At 40.9% G+C, this 14,829-nt stretch overlaps 1 non-coding gene across 1 annotated transcript; it reads left to right on the plus strand.

Moving 5' to 3' along the window:
* Nucleotides 1-14,529: 14,529 nt before the first annotated feature.
* On the plus strand, nt 14,530-14,601 carry trnae-cuc (transfer RNA glutamic acid (anticodon CUC)). Its single transcript has one exon. It is a non-coding gene; the product is annotated as a tRNA-Glu (tRNA).
* The last annotated feature ends 228 nt before the right edge of the window (nt 14,602-14,829 follow it).

Below are 14,829 nucleotides of genomic sequence, written 5' to 3' on the forward strand. Positions count from 1 at the left end.
TACATACATACATACATATATACATATCTATACAAACACTCACACATTGTTTTGCATTGGACTAGTGCTGAAGTCAAACATCACACAATTAAACTATGCACTCCTGTTGCAGTCTTGCACATTATCCTACTTGCTGCTAGAGTACTGTACTAAACCAGCACTGTAGCATGTTGTCTGTTGCACTGTTGTTTTCAGGTTGCACCATGGTCCTGGAGGAACATTGTCTCGTTTTTGTTGTGTACTTGTATATAGCTGAAATGACAATAAAACCTCTTGAACTTGAACTTGAACTTAAAGTCCCTCCGGACAGGCCAAGCCCTACAGCCTTGTACCGGGCCACAGGATCAAGCAGCGCCTGTGGGAAGCGCTCTTCTGTCCGACTCTACGAGAGGAAGTGAAGCCTGATGGACAGTTCGACGTGACTGAGAGCTTCTCTACTCCAATTTTCAACAGCTTCATGCCGCACTTTGAAGTGGACATGAGTGGAGAACCCATGCCTGAACAGCCTAAGAAGAAAAGCCAAAGACACTGACCATTTATTTCCACTGAATTTAAATGACCATACTCCATAATGTAAGCTTAATTATTATTATTGTGATTGTTATTGTCATCCTTGTTTGTATTATTACTATTATTCTTATTATTATTGTGATTGTTGTTATTAACTTTTTATATTCTATATGTAGAGTTTCTGTATAGTTTAAAATTGGTTTAAGCTTTTCTTAATTTTAAATTTAGTCAATCAGTCTGTCCCTTGTAAAATAATTGTGTAATAGTACATGAGGTGTCATTGTAATAACATTTTAAAATTATTTTGCATTATAATAAATTTACTGTAAATAACAATAACTTTAAATGTTTAAGGTGTGGCATCTTAAATAAACTGATAGAACTGGACATCTTTTTTCTAACGTTACAATTCGAGTCTTAATTTACATCTCTTATCAGTGGAAGATGCATTTGCTCACACCTTTCCTTTAGATTCCTTTTGTACACACTACAGACTGTGACCATGAGATGCTTGAATGAAAATTGAACATTCACCCTTGTGTATGAGTGCCGATTGTTAGCTAATGCATCATGATGAGCCTATCCTTGTTGAGTTACTTACTGAGATCATTCTCTTAGCAAGTTCATTACACCTTGTGTACTTGTTGTAGTGCAGTGAGCAGTTTCAATCTTAGTTACAATCTTAGTTATCAAAGACTCATTCCACCCAACCACAATACATCAGAGAGCTGTTTTGCATGTCAGTGCATCTTCACCTTGAACCACAAAGTTAAATAGCTTTTAGGCCTGGTTCAGGCTTCCGTTCTTACTTCACAGTATTCTCACTGCTGAGCTGAGTATAGAATTCATTTTGTGAAAATAAATGTTTTCCCTCAGAATAGGGAGACATATCTAGAGTTGTGGGGCACAGCAGAACCACTTCAAACTGGCAGTGTTTGAGTGCTGTCATATGGCAGATTAGGTCTAGTGGAGCTCATTTGATGGTGCAGATAAGAAATTTGGGTAAAATTACTGAAGGGCACTGTTCAGAGTGCTAGATGACTCCCACATAAGCCCTTAATGACAATTGACATAAACATACATAAATGTTTATGCCAAAAAGCATCAGCTGACATTAAAAGCTGCTTTTGACATCTTTGATATCAAGTTAACATAACTAAATCAAGTGGCACATTTTTGGTAAGATTAGGAGATATAATAACGCTAGGTGGGGAGAAATTACATCACACATTATAACAACTGACTTTGCAGTTATGTGGTTTTTTTTATAACTAAAATGAAATAAAATTTTAACAAAATGTTTAATTAATAAAATATTTTATTCTTTAATCCTTTAATGAAGCATCATGTTCTTCAGGTCAGTGAAGACCTGCCAAAAATACTGCGGGTCATTGTTAATCTGCAGCATCTTGCCACTCATACGGTTAGCAATGTCCAGGGATCGGGCCCAGGAGGCCCCTTTGTTTTCCTCCACCAGGAAAGCTTTGGCTGGGTAGCTGATCTCCTCACACATGTAGGAGCAAGACACATACAAGCATGTGAGCAGCACGGCCTGCAGCTCCTCCTTGGTGGCCACCTCAGCTGAAATGATGTCACGGCACAGCATGAAGAGAAAAACCACGGTGCCTGGAATGAGGAAGCTTTGCTCCTGCCATTCTGTCAGTGTCACGTAGCGGTCCACAATGCGCAGCCACTGCACGGGCTCGTCAGCAGTCAGGTCCTTCAGCAGGCAGCAACGCCGGCACAAGAACGCACCCAGGCATGTGAGCAGCTCGCTGGTGGAGGACTGCATGAGCAGTCTAGCCATGCTTTCAGTGCTGGCCTGGCCCAGCCTTTCAGGCTTACTCGCAGTGGCGGACTGGGTTAAAGAAACATCACAAAAGACAGTTCACAACTGGAACCGGATTATGAGTGATAACAGTGGGCTCAACACCTTCCTGTCTTTTGTCCTCATGTTGGTTGATAACGGTACTCACAGTAACTCCATCCATGCCTTCGCCAGAGGCAAGCTTCATGGACCGCTTTGTCTTGGGCGACAGAGCTTTGCCAGAATGTCCTCGGAAGAGCAGGGTAAAGAACTGGCATTTCTTGACTCTGGTCTTCTTTTTCTTTTCTATCTGAGATGCACAGATTGGTATGGACAATGCACTACCCATATTGTATGGACTATTTCGGATCAAGTGGAATGTGAACAGAAGAGAGTAAGGTGGAATTAGTATTTGCGGAGAAAAACGGTATATCGATATTAGTACATCCATGGCTTATTAAATTCCATTTAACTAAATTCCATTACATCCATGGCTTATTAAATTCCATTTAATTAAATTCCATTTAAATTCCATTATGTATTCAACACTGGCTACAGATGTTATGTAACAGTCACCCCAAACGCAATCCACGCGCTGTCTTTTCCCCTTTACCGGCACGCGCGCACTTAAACGTTCCAGTGGAGCAAGGAGTAAGCATAGTTTAGAACATGCCATGCTGATCCTTGCGTTCCGTGGATCAATTACTTTGGGACAAATATGTTAAATATGTCATACCTGAAAATGTGTGTGCTGGTTTTCTAATCAAACAGCAGGCTCCAATGGATAGCAATGCTGACCACTTCAAAATGCAGCCATTCTCTTGTTTGACGGCACTTGTTAAAAGCGTTGAACTAACAGAACAAATGAGGGCTGACGTTCAGGTAGTCTGCCACATTAATGTCTAAAGAGCCAGTCACAAAATGCGACAAAATCTGTTCCTCTTTGGCTAAATTGACTGACACTGAACTTTAATTTTTCTGTTGAGTTATCGTTAGCTAGCTAGCTTTGCGAATGAACCTAGCTTGACTATCATGTTAGTGTTTTATTTTCTTTATTTACTATAATTTTTTAACCAACTAATTGTAGCCAGCTTGCTGTGAGACACCCGATCTAAAATAATGGACCTGCTGCGTTGTATTTGTAGAAGCAATGGCAGATATGACGGGAAACTCGCTAGTGCACCCAGGTTACCTTGCCTACTGATGAAAGTACAATCGACCATGGCAGAGACAGAAAACTAGCAATCTAGTTAGTTATCTGATAATATAACTTTACCCCTCTAATATCAAGGGATTACCATCACAGATGCCTGTATGTTCAGAAAACCCATCCCCAATTAGATAGTTTTAAGATTAAATATTTCAATAGAAAATAAAGATGCAGACTCCAGAATTAGTTGAAGAGAATAGCTGGTCCCGTCCTTTATTGCAACTTAAATATAAACATGCTTTTGAGGGACCCTCCGGAGAACGTCTGAGGGGTACACAAGAGTTTAATTCTTATACATTTTTTCAAGGGCAATTATGGAAACGACCCTCCTTTTTTTCCATTTTGTTCTTTGTAGTTTCCACCATTATGCTCAAATTACACATTAAATTATAAAAGCTAGTCACCTATGAACCTGCAGGCTTATATAGAAGGGAAAATAAACTATGGCGAGAGAGAGAGAGAGAGAGAGAGAGAGAGAGAGAGAGAGAGAGAGAGCATGTGTGAACATATTCTTGTGACGGTACGGCCCCTCCCCCCAAACGTCTCCCCGTGTGTGTTTGCTTGTGTGTGTGTGTGTGTGTGTGTGTGTGTGTGTGTGTGTGTGTGTGTGTGTGTGTGTGTGTTTGCTTGTGTGTGTGTGTGTGTGTTCATCCGTGTGGCCACGCCCCCTTGTGTTTCACGCCTGCTCTTCGTTGTGTTGTTATTGTTTGCGTAAATAAGTCCTTTGTGTAAACGTTAACGTTGTCAGTGTTTCATCCCACGATAGCCTTAGTGCTACGTTGTCTTCCATGTCTCTAAATAAACATCGTTGTATGCATCACGGCTCCTCTTTTGTATCCTGCCAAGCCTCCCTGCGTTACAATTATGATACAATTTGATAAAATACTAGGTCATAGTTTGCAGTCTGAAGTACTTTTGACCTGCTGAGAGTTAGCCTGATTTGATTTAGCCTGTTCCTAACCTTTGTTTAGTATGTTGCGTAAAAGCTCATGGAAATATTTCAGATGTAACATACATGTAACTAACCTAGTAGAGCAAAATTACAAAATTTTAAGGAGGAAGTGACGTTCTTAGGGCATATCATTAAGGGAAATACACACAAGCTGTCTCAAAACCGAGCACAAGCCATAATTTCGCTACCTAAACCATAGTGGAATACTCCCCTCTTACTGTTTTAGTCCCACACGCAGTACACGGAATACTGCAGGACCAAAGAGTGTCACACTTATCAGTGTGACACTAGACTGCACAGTGTACGATGGTGCTTGGACACAGACACCTACGGGCAAACCTTGCCTACCCAAATCATACATGCAGGGCCTAATCGGAATTGCTCATGGGCGTAGCCATATGAGCAAAGGGGGAATCGTGGACAGCATATTAAAGTACTGGTTTGCGCCAGAACTCATAATACTTACCCAAAACTTTTGTTCCAGCTGTCTTGTTTGTGCGCAGCACTCCCCAAAGGGAACCAAGCACGGTGGACAGGACCACACCAAGTCCTGTTAACAACCCACACTGCTGTCAAAATAGAAGGACGAGGAACCTGGGTACATCACACACACTGTAAGAAGGCTCTGACACCAGCCCCAACAAATCCTGTCACAACACAACGGAAGTGCTGTTTCCGGAGGACACGGAAAGGGGTGGACTTCTATGAGATTAGCGTGAAGTCTATTGGAAGTAGTGACAACTGAATAAAAAGGGTTGGTTTTTCCAGTTACCACGGTGTTATCAAGGGTAGGTATGTGATACAGAATGGAAGACTGACCTATTCATGCTCTGCATTCTTGCATATTTATTTATACATAAGGCAACCTTAAAAACATGGGATGGAAATCCCATTTAACACAATATGCACTGTTTTACATTCAGAGTGAAATAAGTAACATTCACCTTTTAATATATATATATATATATATGTGTGTGTGTGTGTGTGTGTGTGTGTGTGTGTGTGTGTGTGTGTGTGTGTTTATGTATGTATTTATTTATTTATTTATTTATTTGAAATGTTAAAATTCTTAACTAGGTCAGTGTTTTAGTTAGCTGCAAAAATGCCCTCATATTGAAATTTGTATTTCTAATGTCACAAGAACACTTTATTTACCTATCTCTGCCTAGTCAGCCTATAGAGGTTTAGCACACCCACTTAAATTGCCTTTCTCAGGCATTTCAGATCTGAGTACCTTTTGAATGAAGCACAATACAGGGCAGCCAATCATAAAGGAGCTCATTTATCTTACATCCGTCTTAAAGGTGCAGTAGCAACAGGTGTCTGTTGAATTCCGAGCGATATATATATAGAGGTTGGAAATTGGTTGTGTAAAAATGAATTGTGATTGTTAAGTCACATAGATGTAAGTGGACATGAAGGGAAAAAATAGTGTGGGTGCGAAGTATGGTGATTGTATCTTAAAAGCTCTAGGAAATGTTACATTCAGAATGTTTGTGAGACAAAAAAAAAAAAGATATAATTACTATCCATGGTTTAATTGACTGTGTTGCAGACAACATAGGCAAGGATTAGACTGAAAAATGTCAGAGTATTTTTAATGCTGTTTATTGCTGTCATCAGAGGTTATGCAGTCATATCCTCCCTAGCAAGTACGGCGTCTAATACCTGCAGACACAAATACCGTGTTGAGCAATATTTAATTACATCTACTTGAAATGCATATTTAATTGCATTGTTAGTATTTATGGAAAACAAGTGTTAGGATTGCTCTGCTGCATTGCAGACTTTCTCACTCTAACAACTGTGGATTCCATCTCCTCAATCAGTTGGTCCATATCATGTTCACAGGAATCATGTTGCATCTTTATGAAATAATTCAGTTTCAGTTCCAACTATGAAGAGAAACAGTGTTAAGCAATATTTAATTACATCTACTTGAAATGCATAGTTCATAGCATTGTGAGAATTTATGGAAAACAAGTGTTAGGATTGCTCTGCTCCACTGCAAACTTTCTCACTCTAGCAAACATGGCTTCCAGGTCCTCAAGACATTCATCCCAGTCATTGTCATCGTAAATCTGATTCAAAGGAGTCTTTTCAGGAAACATCATCTTGAAATTCATATCTGGAGGTTCTATCTTTTTGAAAGACTTCAGTTCCACCTGTAGATATAAGTAGAAATATTGTTGAACAGTATTTAAATACATTTAATTGAAATATGACTTTAATTACATTTTGATACATTTGTAATTTATAATTTGTATTGGACTGGAAAGGAAACAAATACAATTTTTATCGCATAGCCGTTATCACATAGCCTGCAGGCCTATTGATGTAAAAATGTGCCCCCAAACATCAAATGTTCAACAGAAATAACAGGACCTGACACACTAAGGTACCGTAGACCCATTCAAATTGTGCTATTGGAATAATAAATTCCATTGCATTCAGTCATTTTAGCTAGTGTTGATTTTGTTTTTCGCCACAATTATACTAATAATCAGTGTTACAACTCAGCATGCAAAGTCACCGAACAGTCGACTGTTAATTCTATAGTAAGGAGAATGTAAAACAAACAAACAAAAACCCCACCAATAGTATTTTTTTTTCCCTGTAACTGACAAAGATTGCATATGCTAAATGTATGTGTCCTAAATATATTCTCAATAAATTTACATTAGTGTTTTTAATTAATTTCTCCAACATTTGTTGAAATGCATTTGTAATTTATATTCAAAGACATTTCAGTGTACTTAAGTACAAGCATTAAATTAGCATTACTGTTCACCATAGCTGTTTTTCCCTTTTTTGTGGCTTTTGTCCCTTGCCTCAGTATGGCTTTAAATCATTTGTCTTGGTTCTACTTTACTTACCATGGCTGATTCAGTTCTCTGAGTAGGCAAGTCATTCTTCATTAAATACTTTGTTCTAGTATCTGTTTAAAAAGTAACAGAAAATGTCTTATTAGCGTTGTATAGATACTTAGAACACTTCTACGTAGATGTCTCTCTCTCAGACACACACACACACAGTTCATCCAAGTGGTGGCTGTGGTCAGAACTTACCCTTAATGAAGTCATTATCTGAGGTCGTGTTCCTTCTCTTAACACCCTTCCGACAACAGCAAGTGAACAACAGCACAAGCTGCGTGAATATTCTGGCAGGGATCTGGGCTCGTGTCTTTTCTTTCTTCTTTTTCCCATGTTTACCAAATATCCCATGCTTTTCCTTTTCATATTTCTCAGAAGGAACATGTTCCTTGCGTCTTGGATTGCAATCGTAACTACCGGACTGACCCATGATAAGTTTAGTTTTGAAAATCCAAGTGTAACCGTTATCTATGATCTGTAGACTAAAAATGGTTCACAGAAATTGTTCATTTGAAAAATCTGTTCTTTGACTACATCATAATGGCATAACTGATGCGGCTGCATTATGATATCACACGTCACGTCTGCAATAGTTTTCAATTTACACCAACTTTAAAGAGAAAATGATTAGCAAATGTAGTTGCTAGTGATTGTTTAGTGATTGCAAGCAAAGACTATTCGTGCTCTGCATTCTTGCGTATTTATTTATGCTAGGCTGTACATAACGCAGCCTTAAAAACATGGGATAAAAATCCCCATGTAACACAATTCAGGTTCTGTCTAAATATATGGCTAGCTAGCTAGTTATTTTACAATCCCATTTAGCACATATATCGTCGCGAATGTCCTGAACAAAACGCACTGTACCTAATCCCCATAAATGACATATTTCTCACTGAATAAAAACTTGTATGCTTCAACAGTATACAGTGGGAGAAATGGCGATCACCTTTAAAAGGATTTCTAGGCCTATTATAAACAACATGGAGGAAATTAAAATAAAAATACTTGAGTCAGACCGTGGGCACAGGCTGCTAATAAATTAGGTTAATGAAACTGGATGGACTGCTTAATTTTGTAACAACACAACATTTATGGTGACAAGGATGTTTCACACATACACTATTAAGGGAGGGGAAATTATGTTAAAATGCTATTTGTCGACTACAGTTCAGCATTTAACACTATCATCCCCTCTCTACTCACTACTAAGTTGGGAGATCTAGGACTGCATACATCCCTGTGCGACTGGATCTCCAACTTCCTAACAGACAGACCACAATCAGTACGGGTGGGCAACTGCGCCTCATCCATCCTCACCCTCAGCAGAATATTCCAGAATATGACATTGTTTGAATAATGGTTCTGTCTGCCCTGGGGGTATTATTGAAACCCAAAGGCTGAAAGGATGGAGAGAGAGAGAGAGAGAGAGAGAGAGAGAGAGAGCATGTGTGAACATATTCTTGTTACGGTACGGCCCCTTCCCCCAAACGTCTCACCGTGTGTGTTTGCTTGCTTGTGTGTGTGTGTGTGTGTGTGTGTTCATCCGTGTGGCCACGCCCCCTTGTGTTTCATGCCTGCTCTTCATTGTGTTGTTATTGTTTGCGTATATAAGTCTTTTGTGTAAACGTTAACGTTGTCAGTGTTTGATCCCACGATAGCCTTAGTGCTACGTTGTCTTCCATGTCTCTAAATAAACATCGTTGTATGCATCACGGCTCCTCTTTTGTATCCTGCCAAGCCTCCCTGCGTTACAATTATGATAAAATTTGATAAAATACTAGGTCATAGTTTGCAATCTGAAGTACTTTTGACCTGCTGAGAGTTAGCCTGATTTGATTTAGCTTGTTCCTAACCTTTGTTTAGTATGTTGCGTAAAAGCTCATGGAAATATTTCAGATGTAACATACATGTAACTAACCTAGTAGAGCAAAATTACAGAATTTTAAGGAGGAAGTGACGTTCTTAGGGCATATCATTAAGGGAAATACACACAAGATGTCTCAAAACCGAGCACAAGCCATAATTTCGCTACTTAAACCATATTGGCATACTCCCATCTTACTGTTTTAGTCCCACACGCGGTACACCGAATACTGCAGGACCAAAGAGTGTCACACTTATCAGCCCAGTGGTAGCTGAGATACCACACCACCCTCTTAGATATGCCTAATATAACTGTCAAAAGGTGTATAACACTGAACCCAGCTACACTCCTTCCTACGGAGGAGGATGGAGATCCACAAGACTGCACAGCAGTCTTAGCTGAAGTATATATACCGCGGGTTGATCTCTTTGAAGAAGCCATAAGTAACTCAGAGACCTATGCCTCTATGTGGATGGGTCAGCAAGCAGGGACGACACAGGGGTCAATAGGGCAGCATACGCGGTAGTAACAGATCATGAAATATCTAAAACAGAAGTATTACCATCCTCCTATTCAGCCCAGGCTGCCGAACTAGTAGCACTGATGGAAGCATGCAAACTAGCTGCAGACAAAACTGTTAATGATTTTGGAGCCATATGGAAACATAGGCAATTCCTGACAAGCTCGAGTAAATATATTAGACATCACCATCTTGCTAGAAGCCATTTCGCTGCCAAAGACAATTGCAGTTGTAAAGTGTGCATCTCACAGGACTACAGAAGACCAAATCAGCAAGGGGAATAATTTTGCAGATAGAGTAGCAAAGGCAGCTGCAACTAAAACCGCTGTGCAAGCAATACAGGAAACCGCTGCTACCCCACAGGTCACATTACGGGAGATTCAGTCAGGGGCTACCGCCACCGAGCGCTGCAGGTGGAGACAACTAGAACCTCCTGTTAACAACCCACACTGCTGTCAAAATAGAAGGACGAGGAACCTGGGTACATCACACACACTGTAAGAAGGCTCTGACACCAGCCCCAACTCCAAGCAGCAGCACCCCAACAGACTAGGTCGGAACTGTGTTGAGTAGGGTGTTAAAGGCAAGGCCTACCCTTTCGACACTCGGAACCGTCAAGAGACGGTAGAGAAAATCAGACACAACTAACACAGTCAGAACATAGACTGCAAATTAATATGGATGAAGAATCCCATGACTTATCAGAAGACTTGTTACCATTTCAGGGTCCCAACGCCACTGAGGCAGAATGATTAGCAGCTAAATGCCAACAAAATATAGCGTGTATGTCAGCCATTGTGCATACCCAACATATCGAGCAAGAGTGCCTGGTGTGCCAGCACACCAGTGTTCCAAGGACTGCAATCCCTCTGAAAAACGCAGACGTAGGAGAAGTGAATATGACAATCTCTATGTGACAGGTTATTAACCAGACCTCAAACTGTCCCAGTCCCACTAACCCCGCACCACCGAAAATGATGCTGCATGTGGCAGCTAGAAAGGGTGAGATATGTGTATGGCAGATGAAGCAGCAGGTGCCGGTAGGCTGGTCCAGATGCGTCGACTATGTGCAGGTGCACAGCAATGGCACTTGCAGTGACTCCAATAGCAGTTCCCTGTGGAATTGCTCCATGACAACCCTGAAGGGTTATTGGAATGTAATGTGGGTCAGTGGTTCGGTGGTCTATGGTGAATTGCCACAGAACTGGACTGGTTGTTGTTATCCAGCTGTAGTGCGCCCAAGGACGCAGGTGTATACACTTCCCCATGCCAAGCAGCACAGGGTGAGGAGAGACATAACCAGCACAGACTATTGTGGTAGAATTCTGAGGGACCCATGGACCATTCCGGGTGAAACCATTGGTTGGTCCCTTTTCCTGGGCGGTGGCACAGTAGCAGACCTGCAAAAGATCAATGGCTTAGCTTATCAGTTACTGCAAGTAGTTAATGACACCTCAGTAGCAATAGGTGCCTTAAAGATAGAACAACAAGTGATAAGGGCAGTAGTGCTTCAACATAGAATGGTATTAGATCTCCTAACCATGAAGGAAGGAGGAGTGTGCAAAATGATTAACACTTCCTGCTGTTTTTACATTCCAGATCTCAGCGCTAATATTACTGATTATATGAATCATATGTGATCTGCCTTCACTCCGCAGCCTACAGTTCCAGGTGGATTCTGGGACTGGCTGATGGCCTGGTTGGGCAGTTGGGCAGCGAACCTAGCAGCTGTTGCGTTGCCCATTCTGCTACCCATTCTTCTTCTTCTTCTGTGTTTACCTCCTTTTTTGTCATAGCGTGTCAGACGTCTTTCTAGTGTGTTCACCATGCCAGCGTTCAGCGGTCATGCCAATGACCAACACCAGCTCTTTGAAGACATTCTGCTCCCCAAGATGGGCGGTGCTGGTGATCCACATGAAGACATCATAGTGCTATTTGCTGAATTAATGTGTGATAATGTGTGATATAGAATAAAGGGGGGAAATGTTGTGGAAATTTACTTTGCTTCATTTTGTGGAAATTTACTTTGCTTTATTTTACTTTGCTTTATGTTTCTATAGTCACAGCATAACAGTCTGCAGATAAGCGTGTGAGTCAGGGACACCAGCTGCTCACACACCGTTCTAACCATAGCAATAGAAGAAGCCTTCAGCGCTCAGGCTAACCAAAACATGAATTAGCAGATACTCTGTAGGAGTTGTTTTTCTTTTTTTTCTCTTTCTTCTGTTCTGTGTATAAGGGCAGGGGGACCGTACTGCGGGTCAGTCCTCTTACTCTGTTATACAGGGGACAGAACCCAATAAACCTTTACTCTTTACTACTCAATGCATAAGGCTGTCTGTGTTTGATGTGCTCTCATTTTCCCATCACATCCATTTAGCAGTACTTCTGAATAAACAAAATGGCTTAAAACAGCTGAGGGGATGTTTGAAACTGAGTGATAAGATGTTCAGCAATTTATATATGATAATACAAGGCAGTAAATTAAATTTGGCTGAACTGGACAATAGTACCTGGCATGAAAAGTATGTCGTAGAAAGAGGAACAAAAAACTCAACCTCTCACCTCGCGCTCTGAGATGTCTCCGTCACTGTCTGTAGTGTCCTCTAGGATACTGCTGCCCTCACTAAAGTGTGTCAACCTGACCGGGTCAAACACCTCTTGAACATAATAACTACACAATGGAAAATCAGCTTCAATTGCTGCATTGAGCAAGAGTGCACTGTAAATGGCCAGATATAAATGGCAATGTCAGTAGTAAATTTATATATGCAGTCATGGAACAGGACCTAGCTGTAGAGCACAGCTTTAAGGTGCATATTATGATGTGCTCTTACCAATCATCCTCCTGGCTGTGTCTTGCTCTTTTGGCCAAATGTTTCTCTTCCAAAGCAGATAGACCAGACTCGCTGCATATTACTCCGTGCACTATAAATAAACCACATGTATAATGCCTTGTAAACAATGGAACAAGGGAAATTTGAATTGTGACTACTCTGTTAAAGGGGCGGATAAGGCACACCACCCAAACCCCCCAAAAGCTGTTCTGTTATCCCTAATTGCTATGCAATAGTCCTGTGATTAACTCAAAGGCTGGAGAAGTTTCACCTTTCTCTATTTGAATCCTGAAGGCTGTTCGGTTCCGTCGCCCACAATCCATCCTGTGTAATTAAACATTCACATCATAACTCGACCCCGTGTAATAGGGCAAACTCACTCGGATGGGGGAAAGGATTACAGACGACCTGTACTGCTGCCGCAACTCTGCGGCCATTTCAACAACATCCACATACATTCCAGCAACATCCTATTATAGGACACAGTGGGCTTAAGTACACCCATTTAATAGCATGTTGGACCTTCTTTGGCCTCCAGAACTGCAGCAATTCTTTCTGGCATAGTTTCCACTATGTGCTGAAAATACTCGGCAGGAATCTTGGTCCAATCTTCATAGGATATTTTCTCTCAAATTACATGGAGGGACTGACATGTTCTAAACTGCCTGTTATACTCTTACAGCTGCTTTGAAATACAAAAAAACATATTTATCTTCCACTCCACTCAAGGATGGCCACACTTGGAATTTCCCTTGGCACATTTAAAACATTGTGTGAGCCAGATAGCTTCTGTTTTCAACCTTCCAATGCTCTGAGTAGTAGTGTTCCATGCATATGAGATGCTTCAACACGTCCATGCGTGTTGTAAAGAAACACAGTGTAAGCAGTATTAATGAAAGTGCATCTCTACCTCAAACTCACCAGTGTAACAATTACAGTGTGTAGAATCTAATTTTAAATGGCGATCAGCCTTCTTAACAAATATCCAATAACAAATAAGCAGAACTCACCTTGTTGAGTGTTTGTTTGTGTGTGTGTGTGTGTGTGTGTGTGTGTGTGTGTGTAGTTTTAAGCATTGCAAGGCACTTCAGGGTTGCCAGGTGGAGCCTTCCTGAAGACCCTGATACTGAAACAGCATTAAAAGCTGCAATGGCACTGTAGTTGTATTTATCTGCACTAATACAGCTTTGAACTATTGCACTCTTACATACAATAAGTTTCTGTGTACCTATGTACATTTCTGTGTACCTTTAGTAAATAAAGGGATTCTATTCTAATATTAAAAGTGCTAGAAGTGCTGAAACTCCAAACAGTGAAGAAACCAGTGGAGCTTAATGACTGGTCAGATGAAGAGAGTGAAGTGAGGAGTTTCCTTCAGTGTCTGCCATGTCCCAGCTGAGGTGAGTGTGAAGCTTTTATTAGTACTATAGGAGTTGTGTTTAACTTTGAAACTGATGGTGTCACAGCCATTTGTGGCTGGGAGTCTAAAGGAGCATAATTGGCTGTACTCTTAGGGAGAGAGAGAGTGGCATACGCTCTCTCCCTTGTTAATTACAGAGACACCGTGCATTCAAGGGCGTCTATAAGTTCACGCGTCAGAAGGGGGAGGAAAAGACTATTTTCCGAGTACTTAGAATAACATTCTGTACTTTTTGGAGAAAATTTTCTAGAATGTTTTCATGTAGAGAGAGAAATGAGTGGCTAAAATGTCAGAAACATTAAGGGGACAAATGGGGAATACTATAACAGCTCTTTCCATGTGTTAGTGACACCAGCGTTCCCTCTTTTCCCAGATGGTAAAAAAGAGCCCTGACTCTTGCAAACTTCATTTTTTTGTAGAACAAAGAGAAAGATGAATAACTCGCTTTATGGCCTTTTTCCACTCATGCATACCAATTCCAGTATGCATCCAAAAATTGTCAGAATAGTAGGAGCGCAGACTCTACAGCTTTGTCCCTGGTTGTCTAGTGGTTAGGATTCGGCGCTCTCACCGCCGCGGCCCGTGTTCGATTCCCGGTCAGGGAAAAACCTCTTTTTTTGCTCATATAAAATGACAGATTCTGCATTAAAACATAAAGTTTGTGGGAGTCGGAGTTGAACCGACAGCCTAAGGATGACAGTTTTAACTTCTACTCTACCAATTGAACTATTGAAAGTGACGCGCAAGTAATCCCACATGTCCAAACACCAGTATGTTGGCAAGAAACACAGCCAGTTTTGGATGTTTCAATTGTTAAGTTCATTTGACACAAA

This window comes from Electrophorus electricus, chromosome 10, assembly GCF_041902795.1.
Source record: "Electrophorus electricus isolate QZ-2024a chromosome 10, ASM4190279v1, whole genome shotgun sequence".
NCBI lineage: Eukaryota > Metazoa > Chordata > Actinopteri > Gymnotiformes > Gymnotidae > Electrophorus > Electrophorus electricus.